Source organism: Physeter macrocephalus, chromosome 6, assembly GCF_002837175.3.
Source record: "Physeter macrocephalus isolate SW-GA chromosome 6, ASM283717v5, whole genome shotgun sequence".
Taxonomy (NCBI): domain Eukaryota; kingdom Metazoa; phylum Chordata; class Mammalia; order Artiodactyla; family Physeteridae; genus Physeter; species Physeter macrocephalus.
Window position 1 is genome coordinate 46,736,239 of NC_041219.1, and position 6,530 is coordinate 46,742,768.

Consider the following 6,530-nt stretch of genomic DNA (forward strand, 5'->3'; position numbering starts at 1 on the left):
CTTTCCCCATATAGGTCATTACAGAGTACTGAGTAGAGTTCCCTGTGCTATACAATAGGTCCTTATTAGTTATCTGTTTTATATAGAGTAGTGTGTATATGTCAATCCCAATCTCCCAATTTATCCCTCCCCATGACTTTCCCCCCCGGTAACCATAAGTATATTTTCTACATCTGTGACTCTATTTCTGTTTTGTAAATAAGTTCATTTGTATCATTTTTTTAGATTCCACATATAAGCGATCCTGGGCATATATCTGGAGAAAACTATAATACAAAAAGATACATGCACCCCAGTGTTCGCTGCAGCACTATTTACAATAGCCAAGACATGGAAGCAACCTAAATGTCCATCAACAGATGAATGCATAAAAAAGATGTGGTACATATATACAGTGGAATATTACTCAGCCATAAAAAAGAACAAAATAATACCATTTGCAGCAACATGGATGGACCTAGAGATTCTCATACTGAAGTAAGTCAGACAGAGAAAGACAAATATCATGAGTATGCAATCTAATCAACATAAAGTCACGTCTCTGCTTCACTCACCACTCCCCCCACCCCCCCACCCAGGGACAAGAAGAGAGAAAAAGAGAGAGTTTGGGGGAGAAAGAATGACCAAGGCACAAGGTGACCTTTGGTCCTGAAAGCTTCTCCTGCTAGGAGCTGTGCTGAGAGTGCGCGTAGAAAATGTGTTTTTCCTGCACCATGGAGCGTGTTCTCAACCAAAGAGGCAGTGATCTGCTTCCGCGCTAGGGGAACAAGTTGGCCGGTTGCGCTGACCGGTGACCAAGAGACTGTGGGCTTGTCTCCCAGTGGCATCTTCCTAAGGAAATGTGGTAAAACCATGCCTCTAGGGGCTTCCCTGGTGGCGCAGTGGTTGAGAGTCCGCCTGCCGATGCAGGGGACGCGGGTTCGGTTAATGCGTACAAAATTATCGCTGAAACCCTACGTAGGTTATTAACCAACAACACTACTGTGCTTTCCTCCACTAATTTACCTTCTATCCCCTGGCAAGGGAAGTCATTGTACTGGATTAGAGGTTTATTATTTCCATGCTTTAAAAATTCTTTCATTACATATGATTGTATGTTTAATTAAACAGTACACTGCTTAGTTTTGTTGGTTTTTGAGATTAAAAATATGGAGTTATGATTTATGGGATATTCTTGTTTTTTTTTAATGGTCCATACTTTTGACCAGATTTAATAGCTTTATTTATTTTTGGCTGTGTTGTGTCTTCATTGCTGCACGCGGGCTTTCTCTAGTTGTGTCGAGCAGTGGCTACTCTTTGTTGCGGTGCGCGGGCTTCTCATTGCGGTGGCTTCTCTTGTTGCGGAGCACGGGCTCTAGGCACGCGGGCTTCAGTAGTTGTGGCTCGTGGGCTCTAGAGCGCAGGCTCAGTAGTTGTGGCGCACGAGCTTAGTTGCTCTGCAGCATGTGGGATCTTCCCGGATCAGGGATCGAACCCGTGTCCCCTGCATTGGCAGGCAGATTCTTAACCACTGTGCCACCAAGGAAGCCATGGGATATTCTTTTCCACTCCGTGTTATGGTGTTTTATTTTGTTCAGACCAGTTTTCACTCACAACATTTTAAATTTCTATTTATTTATTTATTTTTGGACGTGCTGTGCAGCTTGAGGGATCTTAGTTCCCTGATCAGGGATCAAACCTGTGTCCTCGGCAGTGAAAGTGTGGAGTCCTAACCACCAGACCGCCAGGGAATTCCCACTCACAACATTTTTGACACCAAATGTGTGTGCTTTTTCCCCCACACCAAACATTTCTCCAACTCTTTATAATTTATAATTCAATTCAGTCCTGACACTATCTTCCTGGGGTTAGACAGGTTAAGGGCTCAGTCCCACAAGACTCCCCAGCTACAGATGCAATTCACATGTCCCAGGTTGTCACCTGTGCTTCTGACCAACCTGCTATAAATACAGGGGGGTTCCCATGACACCCTTCTTGGGTTCGATAATTTGCTAGGATGGTTCACAGAATTCAGGAAAGAGCTTTGCTTACTGTTACTGGTTTGTTATAAAGGATACAACTCAGGAACAGGCAGATGGACAAGATGCATAGGGCCAGGTTTAGGGGAGGAGCTTCCGAGCCCTCCTGTGTGTACCACGCTCCCGGCACCTCCTCAGGTTCACCGACTAGGAAGCTCTCTGAACCTCATTGTTTGGGGGTTTTTAATGGAGGTTTCATTACGTAGGCATGATTGAATAAATGTTGTCCATAAGTCCGGTGGTGGAGCTGAAAGTTCCAACCCTCTAATTACACTGTGGTCTTTCTGGTGACCAGCCCCTATCCTGAAGCCATCTAGGGGCCCCGAGCCCCCAGACATCTCATTAGCATATGAGAGATACAGCACTCTGGAGACTCCAAATGGAGCTCAAAGACCAAATACATATTTCTATTGAATCACACCAACCTTGACAGTCCACACTTTTTTTTTTTTTTGGCGGTACGCGGGCCTCTCACTGTTGTGGCCTCTCCTGTTGCGGAGCACAGGCTCCGGAAGCGCAGGCTCAGCGGCCATGGCTCACAGGCCCAGCTGCTCCGCGGCATGTGGGATCTTCCTGGACCGGGGCACGAACCCATGTCCCCTGCATCGGCAGGCGGACTCTCAACCACTGCGCCACCAGGGAAGCCCCTGTATTTCTATTTTTATTAATGAGGTTGAGCATCTTTTCAACTGTTAATTGGCCATCCTGTTTCTTCTTTCGCTCTCTCTCTTTTTTAAAATTGAGGTGCTGGCCTTTTCTTCTTGTTTGTAGGGTTTCTTTGCATAATCTGGTTACTAATCCTTTGTAAGCTAAACATGTTGCAAATGCCTTCTCCTGTCTGGCCTCATCTGTATGGTATCTTTTCAAGAAGAGAACTTTCAGGACTTCCCTGGCAGTCCAGTGGTCAAGAATCTGCCTTACAATGTAGGGGTCGCTGGTTCGATCCCTGGTTGGGGAACTAAGATCTCCCACACCTTGGGGCAACTAGGCCTGTGCGCCGCAACTACTGAGCCTGCACGCTGCAACTAGAGAGAAGCCCGCACACTGCAACAAAAGATCCTGCGTGCTGCAACTAAGGCCCGACACAGCCAAAAATAAATAAATATTTTTAAAAAAGGAGAGAACTTTCAAAAAACATTTAAAAATATTTATTTATTGAGGCTGCTCCCAGTCTTAGTTGCGGGATGCGGGATCTTCATTGCGGCATGCAGGATCTTTTTAGTTGCAGCATACGGGTTTCTTAGTTGTGGCATGAATGTGGGATCTAGTTCCCTGACCAGGGATCGAACCCGGGCCCCCTGCATTGGGAGCACTGAGTCTTACCTACTGGACCACCAGGGAAGTCACAGAACTTTCAAATTTTAATGTAGTAAAACTTGTTTATCTTCTTTATTATCATTATTTTTTATAAATTTATTTATTTTATTAATTTTTTTTGGCAGTGTTGGGTTTTCGTTGCTGTGCGCGGGCTTTCTCTAGTTGTGGCAAGCGGGGGCTACTCTTTGTTGCGGTGCACGGGCTTCTCATTGTGTGGTGGCTTCTTTTGCTGTGGAGCATGGGCTCTAGGCGCACAGGCTTCAGTAGTTGTGGCGCACGGGCTTAGTTGCTCCGTGGCATGTGGGATCTTCCCGGACCAGGGATAGAACCCATGTCCCCTGCATTGGCAGGTGGATTCTTAACCACTGCACCACCAGGGAAGTCCCTATCTTTTGTTTAATTGTTAGTACTTTTAATGTCTTGTTTAAGAAATCTTTCCCTCTTAAGTTCAGAAATATATATTTTCTAGATCTTCTACAAGTTTTCAAGGTTTCCTTTCGTATTTAAGTCTTAATGCATCTGAAATTGATTTTTGGGGGGTAAGGTATGGGATAGGGACCCAATTTCTTTTTTTTTTTTTAGCATATGGATAAGCAATTTTCCCATCATTGTTTCCTGAAAAGTCAGCTCTTCCCCAGTGACATGTCATGTACCTCTGTCATCCCAAACGTGCAGGTTTCTTTCCGGCTCAGTGATCGTCAGTTGGTCTGTGTGCTCATCTCTATACGAAATTCATCCAATTTTCATTTCTCTAGATTTTAGTAGCACTTGATTTTGGCTTGGGTTAGTTCTTTCCAATTATCCTTCTTCTGCGGAAGGGTCTTGGCCATTTTTAGCCATTTGCTTTTCCATACACACTTATGGGAAAGTTTTAAATTACAGATTCGGGGCTTCCCCGGTGGCTCAGTGGTTGAGAGTCTGCCTGCCGATGCAGGGGACGCGGGTTCGTGCCTCGGTCCGGGAAGATCCCACGTGCCGCGGAGCGGCTGGGCCCGTGAGCCATGGCCACTGAGCCTGCGCGTCCGGAGCCTGTGCTCCGCAACGGGAGAGGCCACAACAGTGAGAGGCCCGCGTACCGCCAAAAAAAAAAAAAAATTACAGATTCAATCATTAGTGGTAAGATGATTCTAATTTTCTATTTCTTCTGTGTCATTTGGTTAAGTTAGGGTTTTTCTAGGAATTTATCCATGGTATCTAAATTTTCTTTTTTAAAGAATGTTTTAGTTAAAAAATTTTTTTTTGCCTCACTGTGTGGCATGCGGCATCTTAGTTCCCCAACCAGGGCTCGAACCTGCGTCCTCAGCAGTGAAAGCACAGTGTCCTAACCCCTGGACCACCAGGGAATTTCCTTTGGTATCTAAATTTTCAATCTATTGGCCAAATATTATTTATACTGACCCTCCCAGGAGCTTGCTTGTTAAGAACAACTGCTTTAAAATGTGAATTTCATCTGTGCAAATATATTATGTATTTAATCTCTTAATCCTAAAATGGAAAGGAAAAGCAACAGATGGCATCTACACTTTATATGCCAAGATGCTCTCTGAGAGTTTGGAGAGAGTCTGGGAGCAGCGTGATGCGGACCAGGCCGGTTCCAGACTGAGGCAGAGCTGGAGTCTCCTCCCCAGGCTCCACAGCTCTCAGAGCAAGGCCGGAACAAGCTGGACTGTGGGCCTTTTGCTCTCGCAGAATCTGGAATTCACCTTGGATTTTGGAATCTGGAGAATAAGTAAGTCCACGCTCACCACCCCATTTCTCATGCATTTGTGAGCTAGCTGCCCTGCTTCTCAGCTCATTTTCCAGTCCAAAGAGCCCGTATCTTTTGATCGTGTCTTCATGGGAGTTTTGGTAGAAATATCGTGTGTTGTGTGCTCAGAGGATGTCATCATTGTTTTCTCCTTAAAATTAAAAAAAAAAAACTGTGGTAAAAGATACATAATATAACATTTACTATTTAAACCCTTTAAAAAATACAGTTAATCAAAAAGATACATATACCCCAAAATTCATTGCAGCACTCTTTTTAAAAAATTTTTTTTAAATTATTTTTTTTAATGTGGACCACTTTTTTTAAAGTCTTTATTGAATTTGTTACAATATTGCTTCTGTTTTATGTTTTGGTTTTTTTTTTTTGGCCACAAGGCATGTGGGATCTTAGCTCCCCAACCAGGGATCGAACCCGCACTCCCTGCATTGGAAGGCAAAGTCTTTAACCACTGGACCACCAGGGAAGTCCCTATTGCAGCACTATTTACAATAGCCAGGACATGGAAGCAACCTAAATGTCCATCAACAGAAGAATGGATAAAGAAGATGTGGTACATATATGCAATGGAATATTACTCAGCCATAAAAAGGAACGAAATTGTGCAATTTGCAGAGATGTGGATGGACCTAGAGCCTGTCATACAGAGTGAAGTAAGTCAGAAAGAGAAAAACAAATATCATATAATATCGCTTATGTGTGGAATCTAGAAAAATGATACAGATGAACTTATTTGCAAAGCAGAAATAGAGACACAGACGTAGAGAACAAACATATGGACACCAAGAGGGGAAGAGGTGTGTGGGATGAACTGGGAGATGGGGATTGATATGTATACACTACTACGTATAAAATAGATAACTAATGAGAACCTACTGTACAGCGCAGGGAACTCTCCTCAGTGCTCTGTGGTGACCTGAATGGGAAGGAAATCCAAAAAAGAGCGGATGTGTGTGTGCGTGTGGCTGATTCGCTTTCCTGTACAGCAGAAACTGACACAACACTGTAAAGCAGCTCTACTCCAATAAAAGTTAATTTAAAAAAATATAGTGAAGTGGCATTAACTACATTCACATTCTCGTGTAACCATCACCTCCAGCCATCTCCAGAACTTTTTCATCTTCCCAGACTGAAACGCTGTACCCATTAGACGCCAACTCCCTGTTTCTCCTTCCTCCCCAGCCCCTGGCAACCCCCATTCTACTTTTTGTCTCTATGGATTTGACTCCTCCAGGGACTCATATAAGTGGAATCATACGGTGTTTGTCCTTTTGTGATGGGCATATTTCCCTCAGCATAATGTCTTTTTTTTTGTTTTTTTTGTTTTTTTGTTTTTTGCGGTATGCGGGCCTCTCACCGTTGTGGCCTCTCCCGTTGCGGAGCACAGGCTCCGGACGCGCAGGCTCAGCGGCCATGGCTCACGGGCCCAG

General features: G+C 44.3%; 1 long non-coding RNA gene across 3 annotated transcripts in view; it reads left to right on the plus strand.

The window, feature by feature from the left end:
* Positions 1–6,530, plus strand: part of LOC114486445 (uncharacterized) — a 12,801-nt gene that overhangs the window by 4,651 nt on the left and 1,620 nt on the right. For 2 of the 3 annotated variants that reach the window (XR_008617595.1, XR_003680165.2), the window contains 3 exons: positions 226–477; positions 4,834–5,064; positions 5,478–5,753. This is a non-coding gene — a long non-coding RNA (uncharacterized lncRNA). The remainder of the gene's footprint in view (positions 1–225; positions 478–4,833; positions 5,065–5,477; positions 5,754–6,530) is intronic. The other variant, XR_008617596.1, reaches the window with a different exon arrangement.